The following is a 23,040-nucleotide window of genomic DNA, read 5'->3' as shown; positions in this document are numbered from 1 at the left end:
GACCCGCATGTCACCTCGGTCTTTCTCCGCTCAGAATCATAAATGCTTTTCCACACCAACCACACAGAGGTCTCACCGTTTACATCAGCTTTCCTTACTTTGTCCCATCTTTTAGCTTTGGTTCTTTGTATCCAAAGGAGTTCCGCTCCTTACGCCCAACTTTCCAGTGAATGTGATTCAAAAGTCCTCTTCTCTGGCCCGTTCTCCCGGTGAGAGAGTATTCTTGTCTCCACCCTCCCCACCCCATCCCGCGTCTTCTTTAGGAGGACATCACCTCCTAAATGACGGCAGGGAGATACCTTCAGACACGTTTCCAAGTTTCTAATTAGTGAGGGGCTTTTACTGTTAGTTTATCGGACGTAAAATCTCCATACCCCACCAACTAAAGGGTGTTATTACACAGAGTACCTTACAGGACCTGCAGGCATTGACCGACAAGCAGTTAGAACCAGAATTCCTCATTCAGTCCCCTTTCACGCTTCCCTCCTCCCTGAATCGTCTTATCTCTCAACCCAGTTTCCTGGAGGAATGAGGGGTACTGCTGGGTGCTACCTAAGGCAGCCCTCCCCGTTTCTTTCCCTCACACCCTGCTTGCGAATTTTCCCTGCAAATACCACCCCATGCTTGCAGCCTCCCCTCTTTGCCTGGCTTCCCTTCCTCACATTACAAGGAGGCTGGTTGCTTGTGACTTCTAGGGGTCTTGTTTTAGGTCTTTTGTTAGGTCTTAAAGGAGGGCAGACTGGGTGGGGTAGAGTGTGAAGCAGAGTGGAGGAGAAAAAAGTTTCTGGGACTCTCGCTTTATCTTTTAAGCCTGCAGAGATTTTACTCACTGCTGTGTTGGGAGCTCTATAGCCCTAGCTTTGAATGTTTTCCCCTCACAGTTGTCTCTTTGGCAACTTCTTGTAAAGTAAGAATGCTGTAGTTTAGCAAAAGAACAAAGGCACTTCTGCTTCCTAAACTGCTTGGCCAGGGGCAGCATAGACTTTGTCATTGGCTTCTCCCTCCTCTGCTAACCAATGGGGTTTAGCAGCCTGCTGAGCGCAGCTGGCTTGAGAGGCTGCCTGCTGCATGCCTTCCGTTGCCAATACAAACCTAAGAGGAAGTACGATACTTCGTCGTTTCACTACCCTTTCTCTTCAATATTAGTTGTCCTGCAGAAAGTGAATGGTTGTTTAACCGAGCTTCCTTATTCACCAAAAGCTAAAGAAAACTATGCGAGTAGGAACATTCCTACTGGTTTATTTGCAACAGACATTTGAGTCACAGAATTTTATAGTTAAAAGAAATTTTAGAAATCATTGAATGTGATCTTTTTTTTACAGGTGAGAAGAATTGAGGCTTGGCATGGTTATTTCTCAAGGGTTGCACAACTATTTGGGGACAGATCTGTGATAAGAAAGACCCTAAGTTTTCTGACCAGCAAAGGAAAAGCCTTTTCAATGGCTCTGGTGCTCAGAAGGAGCAAAAAAGAAAATTAGCAATCATACAAGTTAAACAAACTTGATTAATTTGACTTTGATTGAATAAAAGGAATTAAGTGACTTTAAGTATTTTTAACATTTTTTTTTAGTTTTTGTTTTTCTTTTCATTTTAACTTAATCTTTTTATATTTACGTAGTACAAAACACAAAACTATATAAAGTGGTATATTCGGAGAAGTCTTGTTTTCAGCCCTGTGCACTCCAACCCTTTTTCCCACCTATTCCCATATGTTATATGTTGTTGTTAGGTGCCCTCAAGTCATTTCCGACTCATAGTGACCCTATGCACAACAGAATGGAACACTGCCGGGTCCTGCACCAGCCTCACAATCATCCCTGTGTTTGAGTCCATTGTTGCCACCACTGTGTCATTCCATCTCGTTGAGGGTCTTAAATGGCGCCATACGATATGCAATATTTTGTGTCTGGCTTCTTTGCTCAGCATAATCCTCCATCCATGTTGTTGTGTGTATCAGTGGTTTTTCCTTTATATTGAGGAGTAGTAGTCTATGTATGTACCACAACATGTTTATCCATGTTTTTGTTTATGATTGTTTGGATTATTTCCAGGTGTTGGTTGTCACAAATAAAGCTACTAGAAACATTCATCCTTGTAAAATCTTATTATGGATATTACCTTTTAAAGAGACCAGGTTAAGGTATAAAGCATCCCATGTTCTGGATATTTAATTTTTTTCCCTTTTGTGGTATCATTTAATTGGTCCCCAATTCTATAAACTAGAAATTAGAGGTTTTTTCTATACTTGCCTGTTGAAAGTGTGGCACCTGGTTCTCATCTCACCCCTCTTCCTGCTTTTATTTAATTTTCTTTTGTTGTTGCAATCTCACATGTTTAATACTGTGATAACATGAGAGAAAAAAAAGTAAACATGAAAGGTTTTGCCCTATCATGTAACATTTTCTATAGATGACTGTGTTGCCCACCAGAGCCATATGACTTGAGAGAAAATGTATTTATTGCTGGGAGAAAAGTATGACTTTTCTCAATGAATCTTTGAAGAAAGGTATGATATGCCAAGCAACTAGTTTTAAAACAGCAGGAAAATAGTTATATTATCCCATCATTTATACTTTTAATATCTGGAAAATTTTATCTGTGAAAATTTTATGTATTTGGTGCCTGTACTTTCCACCTCCTTTTTATTGTTCAGTATTTCAGTTTTCATGAGATTAGTAGGGAAATTGGAGATCCCGAGAGTAAAGCTCAATGCCTGGGTGACATAACGGGACAATTTGCTTTAACCTGGTTAGCATCAGTTTTGGGTTAATTATATATAATTCCAAGTTTTTCTTCTCTATCTTCATCTCATTAAGGCAGTCAAAATATGTTTAGCGTTGGTGCAAACAGATCTGGATCCTTTTTATTAATTACTCACCTGAATATTTGTTTATCTTCGTTTAGGTTACTGTCGAGTAGTGACTCATACTACAGCGGGTGGTACATTTCCCTGGGATATAGACTTTTTAAAACTTTTAACTATGAAATACTTCAAACTTATAGAAAAAAATATATATATTAAACACTGTGACCTCCCACTCTGATTTAACAAGTACAGAATTTTACATGTTGGCTGCAGATTTTTCTTCTTAAGAAATAAAATGTAACATAGTGGAGGCCCCTGTATTCTGGCCTCCCTTCTTCCCACTAACCCCACTGCCTTCAAGTCGATTTCGACTCATAGTGACTCTGCAGGACAGTAGAACTGCCCCATCGAGTTTCCAAGGAGCTCCTGGTGGATTTGAATTGCTGACCTCTTGGTTAGCAGCTGTAGTGCTTAACCACTACACCACCAGGGTTTCCCCTCCCTTCTGATTGGTAGCCAGTATCCTGAAGTTGAAGTGCGTTCTTTCTATTCAGGTTTTTGTACTTTGCTACATATTCGTGCGTGTCTTTGTACTACCTATACTATTCATTTGTTTTAAAACTTTACACAAATAGTATCATGGTATATGTACCCTTCTGCAACTTGTTTTTTTTTTAACTTAAGTGTTTTTTTTTTTTTTAATTTTTATTGTGCTTTAAGTGAAAGAGTACAAACCAAGACAGTCTGTCATAAAAAACTTATATACACCTTGCTATATACTCCTAGTTGCTCCCTCTTTAGTGAGACAGCACACTCCTTCCCTCCACTCTCTATTTTCGTATCTATTCAGCCAGCTTCTGCCCCCCTCTGCCGTCTCATCTCTTCTCCAGACAGGAGCTGCCCACATAGTCTCATGTGTCCACTTGATCCAAGGAGCTCACTCTTCACCAATAGCATTTTCTATCCCATAGTCCAGTCCAATCCCTGTCTGAAGAGTTGGCTTTGGGAATGGTTCCTGTCTTGGGCTAACAGAAGGCCTGGGGACCATGACCTCTGGGGTCCTTCCGGTCTCAGTCAGACCATTAAGTCTGGCCTTGGTTCTCTGTTGTGTTCCCTGTCAGGGCAGTCGTTGGTTGTAGCCAGGCACCATCTAGTTCTTCTGGTCTCAGGCTGATGTCTCTGGTTTATGTGGCCCTTTTTGTCTCTTGGGCTCATAATTACCTTGTATCTTTGGTGCTCTTCATTCTCCTTTGCTCCAGGTGGGTTCAGACCAATCGATGCATCTTAGATGGCTGCTTGCTCACATTTAAGACCCCAGACGCCACTCTCCAAAGTGGGATGCAGAATGTTTTCTTTATAGATTTTATTATGCCAGTTGACTTAGAAGTCCCCTGAAACCGTGGTCCCCAAACCCCTGCCCCTGCTGCGCTGGCCTTCGAAGCATTCAGTTTATTCAGGAAACTACTTTTCGTTTAGTCCACTTGTGCTGACCTCGCCTGTATTGTGTGTTGTGTTTCGCTTCACCTAAAGTAGTTCTTATCTACTATCTAATCAGTACATACCCTTCTCCCACTCTCCCTCCCTCCCCCCTCTCATAACCATCAAAGAATATTTTCTTCTCTGTTTAAACTATTTCTTGGGTTCTTATAGTAGTGGTCTTACATGTATTTGTCCTTTGGCACTGACTAATTTCACTCAGCATAATGCCTTCCAGACTTCTCCGTGTTAGGAAACGTTTCACAGATTCATCATTGTTCTTTATTGATATGTAGTATTCCATTGTGTGAATATACCATGATTTATTTATCCATTCATCCATTGATGGGCACCTTGGTTGCTTCCATCTTTTTGCTATTGTAAACAATGCTGCAGTGACCATGGGTGTGCATATATATGTTTGTGTAAAGGCTCTTATTTCTCTAAGATATATTCCAAGGAGTGGGATTGCTGGATCATATGGTAGTTCTATTTCTACCTTTTTAAGGAAGCACCAAATCTATTTCCAAAGTGGTTGTATTATTTAACTTCAGTGTTTTGAGATTATCAATGTTGATTCTTAGAGATCAAGTTTATTTCCTTAATACCTTTATAATCCTGTATGTTTATATGAGAGAATATTTTTTTACTCCCCTATTGCTGGACTTCTAGATACCAGTAGTTTCTACTTTTTCATTATTATAAACAATGTTGCAATGAGTATATTTATAAGTATCTCCTAGTGTCTCTGTATAAGAAGTTCTCTGAGTCAGTTCTCAAGGATGGGTACTGTGCCCTAGGGAGCATTTTAGAAATTTTGGGGGCTACCTTTGTTTGTCCTGGAGTTCTGGTGGCATAGTGGTTAAGAGCTTGGCTGCTAACCAAAAGGCTGGCAGTTTGAATCTACCAGCTACTTCTTGGAGACCCTATGGGGTAGTTCTACTCTGTCCTATAGGGCCACTATGAGTTGCAATCAACTCAGTGGCAATGGGTTTGGTTTTTGTTTGTTTTGGTTTTCTTTGTCCTAGTGATTGGGGGGTCCTACTGGTGTTAATTGTTCAGTATCCTGTACGACTTTTGAATTTCCCATTCAATATATAAATGAAAAGCCTGTTTCTAATTATGGATCTAGAACCTGTTTTATTTATAAACAGTCTTTTTTTTGAAAAGTTTTATAAGGCTGAATTTTTCAAGAATACAATTACTATATAAATTGAGGGAAGAGTATACTTTATTGGAACTTTGCGAAGAGTTATTTTTTTTTTTTGTAAAATTGTGATGTCAATGACAGTGTTGCTTGTGGTGTTTGAATTACCACCGTATGTTATTGTCTATCTGTCTGCATTTGAAACTGTCCATTTCATGTAGATTCAGTGTATAGGTTCAAATTGTATATTTTATAGGATAGTCTTGCCTGGGAATTTACATGGATTCTCTAAACTTCTGCTTATGTGGAAATGTCCTAATTTCACCTTCATATTTGAGAAACAGTTTTGCTGGATATATGATTCTTGGCTGGCAATTTTTTTTCATTCAATTTTTTATGTAAGTCATTCCATTGCCTTCTTGCCTGCATGGTTTCTGCCAAGTAGTCTGAGCTTATTCTTATTGGCTCTCCTTTGTAGGTGACTTTTCTTTCATCCCTGGCTGCTCTTAAAATTCTCTCTGCATCTTTGGTTTTGTCAAGTTTGATTATAATATGTCTTGGTGACCTTTTTTTAACATCTACCTTTGTGGAGTTTGATGAGCATCTTGGATACATGATATCAGGGAAGTTTTCTGCCAACAAATCTTCAACAATTTTCTCTGTATTTTCTGTTATCCCTCTCTGTTCTGGTACTCCAGTCACTCGTAGGTATTTCTCTTGATAGAGTCCCACGTGATTCTTAAGTTTTCTTCATTTTTTTTTAATTCTTTTATTTGATTTTTCTTGAAGTATATTAGTGCCAAATGCTTTATCTTCAGGTTCAGAAATTCTGCCTTCCACTTGCTCACATCTGCTTCTCTGACTTTCTATTGAGTTGCCTGCTTCTGTAATTTTATTATTAATCTTCTGAGTTTCTGATTGCTGTCTGTCTGTGGATTTTTCCATCTTATTAATTTTTTCAGAATGTTCCTGAATAAATAATCTTTTTAATTTCTTCGGTTGCTTTATCTGTGTGTTCCTCGGCTTGTTCTGTGTATTGCCTCATTTCCTTCCTGATGTCTTGAAGGGTTCTGTGTATTAATCTTTTGGATTCTGCCTCTGGTAATTCCAGGAAGGCACTTTCATCTGGAAAATCCCTGGATTCTTTGTTTTGAGAGCTTGTTGAGGCAATCATGGTCTGTTTCTTTATGTGACTTAATATTGACTGTTGCCTCCGAGCCATCTATAAGTTATTGTATTAGTTTAGTTTCTGTTTGCTTGCTGTATTGTAGCTTCTTGCTTTGTTTTGTTTTAATATGCCCAAATGGGTTGCTTGAGTGAACTCACTTGATTATTTTCACCTTTGGAGCTCTGACATCCTGTCCCCAGATGGCTAGAGCTGTTATCAGGTATATCAGTTTAGGAGTCCATTCACTTTTCTTGTATGAATTCAGCTCAGGTGTCCAGGTAGCTGAGCATCAAGTGTGTGGTACAGGCTCTGTCCTACAGCCTTAGAGGGGCAGGGGTGATTGGTGTAAGTACTGGTATCTGGTTGTAGCGGGAGGGGGAGTCACACTCTGAACAAGGCAGGGGGGTGAGAATCATCCCCCACGTGTCTCTGAGGAAAGTGTGTCCATGTTCCCCAGAGCATACAGGTGGGTGAGTTCTGCAGACAGACCGTGGGCACCCAATGTTTTTGGTTGTAAGGACTAGGAGGTACTAGTTATCCTTGGACCCCTGTTGTGGGTGGCTGGGTGACCTGAGTGGAGCCACCAGTCCTTAGGCCCCTGATGTGGGTAGGTGAGGACCCTGTTTAATAGGGAAAGCAATGTCAAACATCAAACACCCACCTCTCTGCCGCACAGCTGAAACAGCTGGAGTCTGCCAACAAGGGCCAATTTTCCTGAATTGGGCCTACACAGGTGCATGCAGAGGGAAAACATACTCAAAGTCCATGGACCATTTATGCCTGGATAGGAGCTACTTCTGTACTGAACTCCCCTGGTTAGTGGAGCTGGAAAATTATCTTTTCCCTCAGTTGCAAATTTATTCCTTCTCCAAGGCCAGGAGGATGGCTCTAGGTGCGCAAGAGGGTCTTTATCAGGCCCAGGGAAATCAGGCGCTGAGGCTGGCTTGGGAGTGGAGGGGGGAGGGCATGGTAAGATATAGGCAAGTACTTAGCTTTTGCCAAGAGCGCCGTTCTTCTCTGGTTCCGGAGGTGGGAGTAGGCTGTGTGGCTGGCTGCTTCTCGCCGAGGAAACTGCAGCCCAACACTGGTACCAGCCCCCAGCTGCCGCCGCTCCCGGGCATGGTGCCTGAGGGCTCCCTGCGATTCTGGTAACTCCTCTTTGCTTCTGAACCGTCTCTTCCTCCCCCTGCCCCTCACTTTGTTTTCTGAGCTTGCCTTTGATGTTCAGGGCTCCTAGCTTGTCATAAATATACTCATTTCACTTGTTTTTTTGGGTCTTTGTTGTAAAGAGGGCTTGCTGGAAGCATCTGTCTGTTTTGCCATCTTGGTTCTGCCTTGCTAATTGTTCGGGATTTACATGGAGAAATAAAGTATTTTATTATACCTTATTTCCTTGTTTTTTAATTTTACTTAGAACATTGATTTATTTTTTAGTTGTGTGTGTAGGTAATTTATGATTTTTGTTTTAGGGTAGTAAATGGGGTTGTAAAATATTTGTTATGAAAGATTTTTTTTTTGTCTTATAGAGCAGAGAGCCATTGCTGTAGAAATAGAATGCTGGGTCTCAGGGTATACATAGCTACAACTTTGCCAGATGTTGCCAAATTGATCTTTAGCATAGTTTTATCAATTTATGTTCCAGCGTAAGAAATGAGATTTCTTATTTTTCCATATTTCCTCTGTGCTTGGTATTTTCAGGCTTAAATTTTCTTTCAATATTATGAATATCATTTTAATTTGGATTTCTCTCATTACTGAGTTTGATCCTGTTGTGGTGGTTGTTAGGTGCTGTCGAGTTGATTTTGGCTTATAGTGACCCCATGTGACAGAGTAGAACTACGTGATAGGGTTTTCTTGGAAGTAGATGGTCAGGTCTTTCTCCTGCAGAGCTTTGGGTGGGTTTGAACCGTCAACCTTTCTGTTAACAGCCAAGTACTTAACCATTGCACCACCAGGGCTTCTTTTATTGATCCTATTGTTGTTGCTATTAGGTGTTGTTGAGTTAATACCATCTCAAAGCGACCCCATGTACAACAGAATGAAACACTGCCTAGTCCTGTGCCATGCTCACATTCATTGTTATGCTTGAGCCCATTTTTGCAGCCACTGTGCCAGTCCATCTCGTTGAGGGTCTTCCTCTATTTTGGTGACCCTCTACTTTACCAAGCATGATGCCCTTCTCCAGGGACTGGTCCCTCCTGGTAACATGTCCAAAGTATGTGAAACAAAGTCTTGCTATCCTTTTTCTAAAGAGCCTTCTGGCTGCACTTCTTCCAAGACAGATTTGTTCATTTTTCTGAGAGTTCACGGTATATTCAATATTCTTCGCCAACACCATAATTCAGAGACGTCAGCTCTTCTTTGATCTTTCTTATTCATAGTCCAGCTTTCACATGTATATGAGGTAATTGAAAACATTATGGCTTGTGTTAGGCGCACCTTGGTCTTCAAAATGACATCTTTGCTTTTCAATACTTTAAACACATCTTTCGTAGCAGATTTGCCCAGCGCAACGTGTCATTTGATTCTTGACTGCTGCTTCCTTGGGCATTGATTGTGGATCCAAGTAGAATGAAATTCTTTACAACTTCAGTATTTCCTCCATTTATCATAATGTTGCTTATTGGTCCAGTTGTGAGGATTTTTCTTTACTTTGAGGTGTAATCCATGCCGAAGGCTGTTGTCTTTGATCTTAATCAGAAAGTGCTTCAAGTGTACTACCCGCTGTAGTACTACTCAACAGTAACCTGGATAAGGATCAAAAAGATAAACAAATATTCAGATGAGGAATTAATAATAAGGACCCCAGTTTCTTTGCACCAATGCTACAAATATTTTGACTGCCTTAATGAGGTGAAGATAGAGAAGAAAAACTTGCAATTATATATAATTAACTCAAAACTGACGCTAACCAGGTAAAGCAAATCGTCCAGTCTCGTCACCCAGGCATTGAACTTTACTCTCAGTCATCCTAGAAGTTTTCTCTTCTCTGACAGTTTATATCCTTTCTCCTTTAGGAACATAGGAGGAGGGTTTTTTTTTTTTTTTTCTTGTTAAACATATTTTAACCATTATTGGTTATAAAAAAAAAAATATGTATTGTAAATACCAAAGGCCTCCTCCTAATGGAAGTTATTTTTTTACTTTGTTTTTGCTATCTTTAGTAATGCTATTTCTTTTTTCATTTTCTAATTTTTTGCTGCTTGTAAAAAAGAATGCTATTTTTTTATTGATTTTTTAAGTTACCTTTTAATGGAACTATAACATATATTCTGAAAACTGCACAAATCCTTAAATGTGTAACCACCACCCACATCAATAATTAGAATATAGTCATCACCCTAGGATGCTCCCTGTGGGCCTTCCCTCTCAGCCACTTTAGCTGCCCCTCTTCCTCACAAAGGTAACCAGTGTCTTGACTTTTATCACAGTAGATTTTGGACTATACACTGCACACATCCACACGTGCAAATATATACATAATTATACTGTATGAACTCTTTTAAGAGTCTAGCTTGTTTGTGTTGTTATGTCTGACTTTTTTGCCCGTATGTTTTTGTGAGGCAGTAATTCACTTTTCATTGCTGTATAGTTTTCCATTTTATTAGTATCTTGTTGTTAGCTGCCATCAAGTTGATTCTGACTCATGATGACCTCATGCGTATCAGCCTATATAACCATTCAGTTGTTGATGGGCATTTTCATTGTTCCCAGTTTTGAGATATTAAGAATTATGCTCTTATGAGCATTCTTATAAATGTCTTTTGATGTATATTTTATATTTCAATTTCATATTCAACATTACTGAAATCTCTGAATAAATATTCTCCTTTGTACTGGGTATATGTGTTATCAGTCTTAAAATTTATGGATTTCTTTAATTCTGGAAAAATTTTAGCTATTATATCTTTGAATATTGTTTTTAGGCTGTTTTTTCCTCTAGCAGCCCTATTAGGCATATGTTGGAGCTTTCATCTATTCCTTATGTTTCTTTACTGCTTTTATTTTTAAAAAAGTTCATCGTTTTACTTTCCTGTTCTTGGAGAATTCTTCAGTATTATATTCTTATTTACTTATTGATTTTTAAAAATATTTATTTTTTCCATTGAGCTTTTTGTTATTGACTATATTTTCCAAGATTTCTAACTTATTTTCCCTCTGTTTTAATATCTACCAATTCTTTTCCTTTTTGCCTGTTCTAATTTGTAATTCCTTGACCTTTTTATGGATTTTTTTCATTATCATGGGAAGCATCCTAAATACTTGTTTTAAAATTGTCCTCGGATTTCGTAAATTAATTTTCATGTAAAGTGAATTTATCTCCCCATCAGTGGCTTGGTGGTTAAGAGCTAAGCTGCTAACCAAAGAGGCTGGCAATTCCAATCTACCAGCTGCTCCTTGGAAACTCTATGGGGCAGTTGTACTCCATCCTATAGGGTTGCTATGAGTTGGAATTGACTCGAAAGCAGTGGGTTTGGTTTTTGTTTTATCCCACTCTCAGGTACTTTTGAGTTGATTCTGACTCATGATGATCCCATGTGTGTCAGAGTAAAACTGTGCTCTGTAGGGTTTTCAGTAACTGATTTTTTGGAAGTAGATCATCAGGCCATTCTTCTAAAGCATCTCTTGGTGGACTTGGACTTCCAATCTTTCATTTAGCAGCTGAACGCTTTAACTGTATCACCCAGGGACTCAGAATTTATCTACAGGTTGTGATTTTTTTTTTGTTTTCTAAGTCCTTGGGATTACATTGTAATTTTAGGTCAATTTTTTTTGGAATTGATAACAGTGTTGAGTGATTCAATCCATGAACCTGGTATATCTTTACATTTATTTATGTCTTCAGTATTCTTCAGTGATGTTTTGCAATTTTCTATGCACATGTCTTACACACATTTTTTAAATTTATACCGAAGTAGTTCATGTTTTTTGATGCTATTAGCATTTTCGATAATTTTAATTTCTAGCTGTTATGGCTAGTATGAAACAACAACAACAAAAACAGTTGCTGTTGAGTTGATTCAAACTCATGGTGACCCCATGTGCTGTAGAATAGATCTGTGTTCCATAGGGTTTTCATGGCTGTGGCCTTTCAGAGGCAGATTGCCAGACCTTTCTTCTGAGGCACCTCTGGGTGGGTTTGAATCACCAACTTTTTGTTAGTAGCCCAGCTTTTAACTGTTTATATAGAAATAAAATTGATTTTTGTATATCCCTGAACTTTCTAAACTCCCTTCTTAATTCTAGTAGTGGTGTTTTTGTAGATTGTAGATGAGAGTTATGCCACCTGAAATAAATTCAGTTTTACGTCTTCCTTTTCAATCTGTATGCCTTTTATTACTTTAATTTTTAAATTTTTTTTTTTTTTGGTCCTTTTGCACTGAGTAGGCCCTCCAATACAACGTAGAATAGAAACATTGAGAGTAGACATTCTTACCTTTTAGCTCACTTAGAGGGGAAAGCGTTGGATCCTTCACTATTAAGTATGTGTGGTGTTAACTATAGGCATTTTCACACAGAGTCTATCAATTAAAGACCTTTACTTTAATTCCTGGTTTGCTGAGAGCTTTTTATCATGAATGGGGGTTAAACTCCGTCAAATGCTTTTTCTGTATGTAACGAATTGTTTTGATTAATTTGAACAGATTGAAAAAAGATTATTTCAATATGTGCAGAAAAGGCATTTGAAGGAAATTTTCTCAAATTTCATGTTACGATATACTTTTTGGAAGTGATTTAATTATCCCACAAATTTTGTTCCTCTCTATTTTCGTGGAGTTGAAAATATTTTCTAGTATCTCCTATAATTTTCTTCTTTGGCTGATGAGTGATTTTGGAATGTGTTATTTAATTTCTAAATATTTAAGTATCTTTCCATATATTTTCCTGTTACTGATTTTTAGTTGAAGCCCACTGTGGTCAGAGAAAATACTCTGCATGATTTCAGTCCTTTTAAATTTATTGAGATTTGTTTTATGGCCTACAGTATCATCTATCTTGATGAATGTTTTCCTGTGCACTTGAAAAAAATGTATGTCCTGTTGTTGGATGGAGTATTCTGTAAATGTCAATTAGATGAAACTAGTTCAGCGTTGTTCACATCTTCTATATCCTTATTGATTTTTGACTACTTGTTTTGTCAATTACTGAGACGGAAGTATTGAAATTCAGATATGTATATATGTTTTTTTTGCTTCATTTATTTTGACACTATAATTAGATCCTTCTTGTTGTTGGGTGCTGTTGAGTCAATTCTGACTCGTAGTGGTACCATGTAACAGAGTAGAACTACCCCATAGGGTTTTCTTGGCTGTAATCTTTGTGGAAGCAGAGTGCCAGGTCTTTTTTCTGTAGAGCTGCTGGGTGGGTTCGAACTGCCAACCTTTCAATTAGCAGCCAAGCACTTAACCATTGCACCACCAAGGTATTAGGTCTTTACACATTTAGTTTTATGTTTCTTGATAAATTGAATTTTTAATCAATATGAAGTGTTCTATTTTATCCTTGGTAATCTTTCTCTTTCTGAAGTGTGTTTTTTAAATCATGTTAAGATAGCCACTGTGGCTTTCTTATGGTTAGTGGTTGCATGGTATATCTTTTCCCATTGTTGGTTTTTATCCTGTCTCTGTCATAGTTGTTTTTTTAATTGAGATATAATGCAAATGCCATAAAATTCACCCCTTTAAAGTGTACAATTCAGTGTGTTTTCGTATATTCACTAAAGTTGTACAGCTGTCACCAATGTCTGATTCTGGAACATATTATCACACCATAAAGAAATCCTGTACCTATTATCAGTCACTCCCCATTCACCCTGTCCCCCCAGCTCTTGGCAGCTATTAATATATGTGTGTCTCTGTGGATTTGCCTATTCTGGAAATTTCGTATAAATAGAATCATATAATATGTAACCTTTTGTGTCAGGCATCTTTAACTTAGCATAATGTTTTCAAGATTCATCCATGTTATAACATGTATCAGTACTTCATTCCTTTTTAAGGCCAAATAATAAAGGTATGGCTGTACCACATTTTATTTGTTCATTTGTTTTTATTGTACTTTGGATGAAGATTTGCAGAGCAAACTAGTTTCTCATTAAACAATTAATACACATTGTTTTGTGACTTTGGTTCCAGCCCACTACATGTCAACACTCTCCCGTTCTCAAGCTTGAGTTCCCCAATACCAACTTGCCTGTCCCTTCCTGCCTTCTCATCCTTGCCCTGGGCTGATATACTAATTTAGTCTCGTTTTGCTTTATGGGCCTGTCTAACCTTTGGCTGAAGAGTGAACCTCAGAAGTGACTTCAGTACTAAGTTAAAAGGGTGTCTGGGACCATAACTCAGGGTTTCTCTAGTCTCTGTCAGACTGTTCATTTTTTAATTATAATTATTTCTACATTTTGGCTGTTAGGAATAATGCTGCTGTGAACATTGTGTACATGTTTTTGTGTAGACCTGTGTTTTCAATTCTTTTGAATATATACCTAGGAATGAAACTGTTGGGTTATATGTTAACTCTGTATTCAAATTTTTGAGGAACTGCCAAACTTTTCCAAAGCACCTGAGCCATTTTGCACTGCTAATAGCTATGTACTGTGGTTCTAATTTCTCCAACAGTCAAGAAATCAGACAATGCATTGCACTGGGCAAATCTACCGCAAAGGACCTCCTTAAAGTGTTAGAAAACAATGATGTAACTTTTTAAGGACTAAGGTGTGCCTGACCCAAGCCTTGGTGTTTTCAATTGCATCATGTGCACGTGAAACCTGGATAGTAAGTAAGGAAGACTGAAGAAGAATGGACGCCTTTGAGTTCTGGTGTCGGTGAAGAATGTTGAATATATCATGAACTGCCAAACGAATGAACAAAATCTGTGTTGGAAGATGTGTTTTGGAAGACATACAGCCAGAATGCTTCTTAGAAGTAAGGATAGTGAGACTTCGTCTCACATACTTTGGACATGTTATCAGGAGGCACAAGTCCCTGGAGAAGGATATCATGCTTGATAAAGCAGAGGGTCAGTGAGAAAGAGGAAGACCCTCAACAAGATGGATTGACACAGTGGGTGCAACAATGGGCTCAAGCATAGCAACAATTGTGAGGATGGTGCAGGACCACACGGTGTTTCGTTCTGTTGTGCATAAGGTCGCTATGAGTTGGAACTGACTTGGCGGCACTTCACAACAACAATTTCTCTAAATATTCAGTTATACTTGTTATTATCTTTTTTTTTTTTTTTATATTATAGTCATCCTAGCTTGTGTGTGAAGTGATATCTCCTTGTGATTTTGATTTGCATTTCCCTAACCCACCAACCACTCCACAGGATGAAAGACCTGGTGATCTGCTCCTGTAAGGATTACAGTTTAGGAAATCTATTAGACAGTCTTATTCTGTCATATAGGTTCACTCTGAGCCAGAATCAACTCGATGGCACACAACAACAATGTAATGATGTTGAATTTCTTTTCATGTTCTTATTGGCTATTTGGGGTTCTGGCGGTGTAGTGGTTAAGAGCTTGGTTGCTAACCAAAAGGCCGGCAGTTCTAATCCACCAGCTGCTCTTTGGAAACCCTAAGGGGCAATTCTACTCTGTTCTTTGGGGTAGCTATGAGTCAGAATTGACTTAATGACACCAGCTTTTTTTTGTTGTTTGTTTTGTTTTATTGGCTATTTGCAATTCTTTGGAGAAATGTGTATTCAAATCCTTTGCCCATTTTTAAATTGGATAGTTCTATTATAGAGTGAGCTAAACATGTTCTTCATATATTCTGAGTATAAGCTGCTTACTAGGTATATGGTTTGAAACATTTTATCCCATTCTGTGGATTGTGTTTTCACTTTTTTGACAGTTTTATTGGCAGCACTAACGTTTTTAATTTTCATGAAGTCCAGTTTACCTGTTTTTTTCTTGTGTTACTTATGCTCTTGGTGTCACATCTAAGAAGCCAGTGTCTAATCCAAGATCACAAGTATTTATACCTACATTTTCTTCTAAGAATTTTATATTTATAGGTTTTACATTTAGATCTTTGATCCATTTTTAGGTAACTTTTGCCAGTGGTGTGAGATAGGGGGTCTAGTCCATTCTTTTGCATGTGAATATTTAGTTGTCCCAGCACTACTTGTTGAAAAGACTATTCCTTTCCCATATAATAGTCTTGGCACCCTTGCCGAACATCATTTGACCATAAATGTAAGGATTTATTTTGGGACTCTCAGTTCTTTTCCATTGATCTGTGTATGTGTCTTTATGCCACTACCACAGTGTTTTGATTGATGTAGCTTTGGAGTATTTTTGAAATCGGAAGTATGAGTCCTCTAACTGCTCTTTTTCAAGATTGGTTTGGATATCTTGGGTCTCTTGCATTTCCATATGAATTTAGGCTCGGGTTGTCAATTTCTGTAAAAAAGATGGTGAAAATTTTGATAGGCATGGTTATTGAATCTGTGAATCACTCAAGGGATTATTGTCTCTTAAGAATATTAAATCTTCCAATCCACGAACATGGCGTGTCTTTTTATTTAGGCCTTCTTTAATATCGTCAATCCCATTTTGTAGTTTACAGTGTACAAGTCTTGCATTTCATTTGTTAAATTATAATCTTAGGTATTTTATTATTTTGGTTGCTATTTATTATACATGGAATTGTTTTCTTAATTTAATTTTCAGATTACTGCTTTGTTGCTGTTAGTTGCCATTGAGTTGGCTCCAACTCATGGTGACTATGTATAACATAATAAAAAGTTGTCCAGTTCTGTGCCATCTTCATGTTCATTGGCATGTTTGAGTCCTTTGTTGTGGCCATCGTGTAATACCTTCCAACATAGTTGACTCGCTGCTAGTGTATAGAAAAACAGTTGTATCTTGTAACCTTGCTGAATTCATTTAATGGACTCTTTAAGTGGATTCCTTAGGATTTTGTATATACAAGATTATGCCATTTGCAAATAGAGGTAGTTTTACATCTTCCTTTCCAATATATTGCCTTTCATTTCAATCTTTTGCCGAATTTCCCTGATTAGAACCTCCAGTACAATATGGAATAGAAGTGTACATACTTATCTTGATCCTGATCTTAGGGGGATATCTTTCAGTCTCTCATCATTAAGTATAATGGTAACTGTGGGTTTTTTTTGTTTATGACCAGGTTTATCTTGGAGAATGTTTCGTGTGCACTGGAGAAGCATGTATTCTGCTGTTGTTGGGTGGAGTGTTCTATAGACGTGTGTTAGGTCTAGTTGGTTTATAATGTTCAAATCTTCTACACCTACTCCTCACATATCGACTCTTTCATTATTCAACATTTCTCATTTATGATTAATGGTAAAAAATTTAATACCTGAGTGTTTTCATATTAACATCGTGCATCTGGTAGTAATGAACACCAGGGTGCGAGGCAAGAGTAATGCTGGCTGTGATGGTTAAGGTTATGTGTCAACTTGGCCATGATTCTCAGTTGTTTGACAGTTATTAGTGATGTAGTCATCCTCGAGTTTGTGATCTTATGTGATCATCCGCCATTTTTGCATAATGCCAATTTTTGCATAGCAACCTGGTCTTTGGAACCTAACCATGTCAACAAGTGAGGAGTGAGTGTATTTCCTTTCTGAGCTTCTTTCCAGTTATATCTGTTATTGAAAGTGAGTATTCACATCTCCAACTATTGTTACATCATTTATTTCTTCCTCCACTTATTTTAGTTTTTGCTTTATGTATTTTGGGGCTGTGTTGGTAGGTTCATAGGTGTTTATGACTTATCTTCTTGATGGATTGACCCTTTTATCTTTAAACAGTATCATTCTTTTTTCTAGTAACACTTTTTGTTTTAAATTTTAAGTCACTCTGACTCTCTTTGATTACTGCTTGCATAGTGTCAGAGATTGAATTGTGCCCTCCCCAAAATATCTGTCAACTTGGCTAGGTCATGATTCCCAGTATTGTATGATTGTCTACCATTTTGTTATCTGATATGATTTCTCTATGGGTTGTAAATCCTGTCACTATGATGTTAATAATAAGATGGATTAGTAGCAGTTATATTGATGAGTTCTACAAGATTAGATAGATAGTCTTAAGCCAATCTCTTTTGAGATACAAAAGAGAGAAGTGAGCAGAGAGACAGGGGAACCTCATTACCACGAAGAAAACAGCACTAGTTGACTAAGACAGAATTTGGTACCAGGAGTAGGGTGCTGCTCTAACAGACACCTAAAATGTGGAAGAGGTTTTGAAACTGTGGATAGATAGAGGACCAGTAGTGGCAGAGGGCCAGCAGCAGCAGAACCAGGAGACCAGAATGAAACAGTTCTGGAGCTGACCCACGGAGTAAACTTCAGCCAGAAGGCACTCAGCTCTCTCACTCGTGAGTCAGCAAACCTACCTCCACCAATAAGTGCCAGGAGGCACTCCACTCCTCCAGGAAGCTTCCTAGACATGGCCACTCAGATGGACTAGGAGAATGGTACGTCTAAAGTTGCTATCCCAGTGGGCGTAGAAGGTGGAGTTGAAGCCTAGGACCAAGGGGCCTCCACTCAGCATCTGGAGAGTATGGCCAATACCTAGAGTTTGGAGGTCAGGGCCATTGTGTAAATGGTCTCAGAGAACAGAAGATTATTTTCAAGCCTTGAGGGCTAATGTAATGTGTTCTGCTGACTTGCTTGGTGCTGTTACGCCTTCTTTCCTTCCAATTTCTCCTATTTGTGATGGAAATATCTACCTTGTGGCTGTTACACCTTTGTACTTTGTAAGCAGATAACTTGTATTCTAGATTACACAGATGAAGAGGAATTTTTGGATTTTGGTCTGGAGTTGATTTAAGACTTTTGCTATGATATGATGGGATGAATATATAAGACATATGGCATGGTCATGAATTTTGGGGGTCCAAAGGATGGAATGTCATGGATTGAATTGTGTCCCTCAGAAATATCTGTCCACTTGGCTAGGTCATGATTCCCAGGATTGTATGATTTTCTAGTTTTGTCATTGGATATGATTTCTCTGTGTGTTGCAAACCCTATCACTATGATGTTAATGAGATGGACTACTTATATTGATGAGATCTACAAGATTAGGTAGTGTCTTAAGCCAATCTCTTTTGAGATACGAAAGAGAGAAGCGAGCAGAGAGACATGGAGACCTCATACCACCAAGAAAGCAGTGTGGAGAGCAGAGCATGTCCTTTGGTCCTGGGGTTCCTGTGCAGAAAAGTTCCTAATCCTGGGTAGGATTGATGTCAAGGACCTTCCTCCAGAGCCAACAGAGAAAGCTTCCCCCTGGAGCCAATCTCCTGAATTTGGACTTCTTGCCTATGAGACTGTGAGAGAATAAACTTCTCTTTGTTAAAACCATCCACTTGTATTTCTGTCATAGCAGCACTAGATGACCAAGAAACTAACTGCCTTCTGGCCTGCATGGTTTCTGATAAGAAATTACCTGTTCATCTTATTGAGGATTCTTATATATGAAAAGTCATTTCTCTCTTGCTGCTTTCAAGATTCTCTCTTCTTTGTCTTTTGACAGTTTGGTTGTGATGTGTCTAGGTGTGGACTCCTTGAGTTTATCATACTTGGAGTTCTTGGATGTGTGAATTAAAATTTTTCATCAAATTTGGGAAGTTTATATCTATTCTTCAAATATTCTTTCTGGCCCTTTCTTTTCCTCTCCTCCTAGAAATCCCATTACGCATGTGTGAGTATCCTTTTGGTGCCTCACAGGTGTCTCAGTCTCTGTTAATTTTTCTTCATTATTTTCTTTCTGTTCCTCGGACTGGATTATCTCAGTTTACCAGTTTTCAAGTTCATGGAATCTCTCCTCTGCCACCACATACCTGCTCCTAATCTCCTTTAGTGTTTTTTTTTTTTTAATTTCAGATGTTTTATTTTCCACATCAGGATTTCTGTTTTTTAAAATAATTTATCCATTTATTCATATGCATTATTTGAGGAGACATCATTGTCATATTTTCCTTTAGTTCTTTAAACATGTTTTATTTTCGTTCTTTGTACATCTTTATAATAGATGATTTAAAGTCTTTTTCTACTTTAAATCATCTTCTGGGCTTCCTCGGGGACAGTTTCTATTGACTTTTTTTCCTATTTCTTTGCATATCTCATAATTTTTGTTGAGAAGTTGACATTTTATATGATATAGTATAGCAACCCTGGAAATTAGACTCCTTCCTCTCCAGGTTTGTTGTTGCTGTTTGTTTGCTTACTTCCCTGGACTAATTCTGTAAAGTCTGTGTTCTTTGTTGTACGTAACTACTGAAATCTCTGCTCACTTTATACTCTGATAATGATTGGAGTTATATTTTGGTAAATGCCTTGAACCAACAAGTCTCCTAGCCTTTGTCAATGGTTTTGGTGTGCATTTTGAGGTATGTTTTTGATGATCTGGCAGGTAGTTTACAACTCTGACTTATTCTTTACTTCCTACTTTCCCACAGCCTTAAGGTCAACCAGAGGTGAAAGATTTAATGCCTTTTCAGATCTTTCCTAGGCATGCATATGGCTTTGCACATGCATCCCAGGAACACGTCAGAACTTTTCAAAGCCCACTATAGATACATTATTCCTCAGTTTTGCCTTTGAAGTATTTTGGTCAGCTTATTATATGCCCCAACTGTTACTGCTGCCTTAGGCAACTGTGATGTTATACGTTTGTTGCTGATTGTTTTTGACAAATGCCTCAAGGTAAAAAGCTGTTTATGGTAAGCTCTGGTTGAAGTCACATGAAAGGAAGCCCTGCAAGTGGGAATTTCCTGGGAACTGCCATATAGGTCAAATAATGACAATTCCTTGTGTTGGGGCTTTTGGGTAGCCCCATAGCTGTTCTCCTCCAGTAGCTGCTGGGCTGCTGGTTTTCTTGGCTATCATGATTTAAAGGCTTTTGGTTTTCAAGGCTACTGCAGAGCTGGGTAGAGAGGAATGGGGATAGGGTGTTAAAACACCACAAAACTCACTATTCTTACTGAGATTTGGTTGTTTCTTTAATAAATACTCTTCAGATTGTTGTTAGCCTCTGATTAATTTACAGAATTCAGAAAAAGTTGATTTTGACAGTTTCTGTCAGTGTTCTTATTGCTTTTATGGAAGGGCTAGTTTTCAGAGGTCTTGACTTCACCATTCTGGAGGTTTTCTTTCAATAAAGATAAAGGTTTTTTTTTTGTTGTTTTTTTTTTTTTTTTGTAAACATCATATTGTATGTCTTGCTTTTTTAAAAATCTTATCTGACAGTTTCTATCTTTTAATTAGAATGCTAAAAACATTTATATATTTTTTAAAATAATTTTTATTGTGCTTTAAGTGAAAGTTTACAAATCAAGTCAGTCTCTTACATATAAACTTACATACACCTTACTACATACTCCCATTTACTCTCCCCCTAATGAGTCAGCCCGCTTCCTCCTTCCAGTCTTTTCTTTTGTGACCATTTTGCCAGTTTCTAACCCTCTCTACCCTCCCATCTCCCCTCTAGACAGGAGATGCCAACACAGTCTCAAGTGTCCACCTGATACAAGTAGCTCACTCATCAGCATCTCTCTCCAACCCATTGTCCAGTCCAATCCATGTCTGATGAGTTGGCTTTGGGAATGGTTCCTGTCCTGGGCCAACAGAAGGTTTGGAGATCATGACTGCCAGGCTTCTTCTAGTCTCAGTCAGACTATTAAGTCTGGTCTTTTTATGAGAATTTGGGGTCTGCATCCCACTGTTCTACTGCTCCCTCAGGGGTTCTCTGTTGTGCTCCCTGTCAGGGCAGTCATCGGTTGTGGCCAGGCACCATCTAGTTCTTCTGGTCTCAGGATGATGTAAGTCTCTAGTTCATGTGGCCCTTTCTGTCTCTTGGGGTCATAATTATCTTGTGACCTTGGTGTTCTTCATTCTCCTTTGATCCAGGTGGGTTGAGACCAATTGATGCATCTTAGATGGCCGCTTGTTAGCATTTAAGACCACAGATGCCACACTTCAAAGTGGGATGCAGAATGTTTTCTTAATAGAATTTATTTTGCCAATTGACTTAGATGTCCCCTGAAGCCATAGTCCCCAAACCCCCGCCCTTGCTCCGCTGACCTTCGAAGTATTCAGTTTATTCAGGAAACTTCTTTGCTTTTGGTCCAGTCCAATTGAGCTGACCTTCCCTGTATTGAGTGTTGTCCTTACCTTCACCTAAAGTAGTTCATATCTACTATCTAATCAGTAAATAACCCTCTCCCACCCTCCCTCCCTCCTCTGTCTCGTAAACACAAAAGAATGTGTTCCTCTCAGTTTAAACTGTTTCTCAAGATCTTATAATAGTGGTCTTTTACAATATTCGTCCTTTTGTAACTGACTAATTTCAGTCAGCATAATGCCTTACAGGTTCCTCCATGTTATGAAATGTTTCACAGATTCATCACTGAAGAACATTTATATTTATGTAATTATACATATGGTTGGTTTAAATCAACTATCTTGCTATTTGTTTTCTTTTTGTCACATCTGATTTCCTTTATCCCCTCTTTTTTTTGTGTTCCTTTTGGAAAGCTGCTGGCTGTTACTTTAAAGGATGGCAGCATTTGTAAAATTGTGAATAAGAAAAAAGAAGTCATATCTTCGTGCATATGTTAACAATTGGAAAGAGACTGTGCAGTTTCCAGTGAGGACAATTAGAACAGCCTTGTCCCATAGAAATATAATGTAAGCCACAAATATGAGCCAAGGATGTAATTTTATGAGCCAAGGATATATTTTCTAGTAGCTACATTAGAAAAATTAAAAGAAATAGGTGAAATTAATTGTAATAATATATTTTATTATTAATGAGATAACTTACATTTTTTTGGTACCAAGTCTTTGTAATCCAGTATGTATTTTGCATGTACAGTGTCTCAACTCAGACTAGCACATCTATACGTGTCTAGTACCTACCATATTGAACAGCATAGATTTAGAGAAACTCTAAGATAGATTTGACTTTAATGAGGCTGAGCAGGAAATGAAACTGATGGACAGAGTGAGATTTGTTGAGAATCTTGAGTTTAATGACCAGTAAGGAATATGCTAGGGCAAAAGTGGAAAATAGCTGTGTACAAAGAACATGAAATCTTTGCCACTTATTCTATGCAATGGTTTGTACTAAAATGGTAGATGCTGTGGTTTTCAATCTAACAATGGGAATAGCTAGTATAGATTAAAGGAGCCCTGGTGGCGCAGTGGTTAAAAGGCTTGGCTGCTAACTGAAAGGTCAATGGTTCGAAATCACTGGTGGCTCTGTTGGAAAAAGATGTGGCAGTTTGCTTCTGTAAAGACTTACAGCCTTGGGGTTTTTGGTTGGTATAGATTGACTGCTCTATCAGGCACTGCTATAAGCACTTTGACTGTATTAACTCATTGACTATTATGACTGATTTACTGTGTGACCTTAGGTAAGTAAATTGCTTAAACTTTCTTGGAGCT

At 38.3% G+C, this 23,040-nt stretch overlaps 1 protein-coding gene across 3 annotated transcripts in view; it reads left to right on the top strand.

Moving 5' to 3' along the window:
• SPATA6 (spermatogenesis associated 6) overlaps window positions 1-23,040 on the top strand; it is a 186,229-nt gene that overhangs the window by 374 nt on the left and 162,815 nt on the right. The window lies entirely within an intron of this gene.

Source organism: Elephas maximus, chromosome 3, assembly GCF_024166365.1.
Source record: "Elephas maximus indicus isolate mEleMax1 chromosome 3, mEleMax1 primary haplotype, whole genome shotgun sequence".
NCBI classification, from domain to species: Eukaryota; Metazoa; Chordata; class Mammalia; order Proboscidea; family Elephantidae; genus Elephas; species Elephas maximus.
This window is presented reverse-complemented; position numbering and strand designations above follow the sequence as displayed.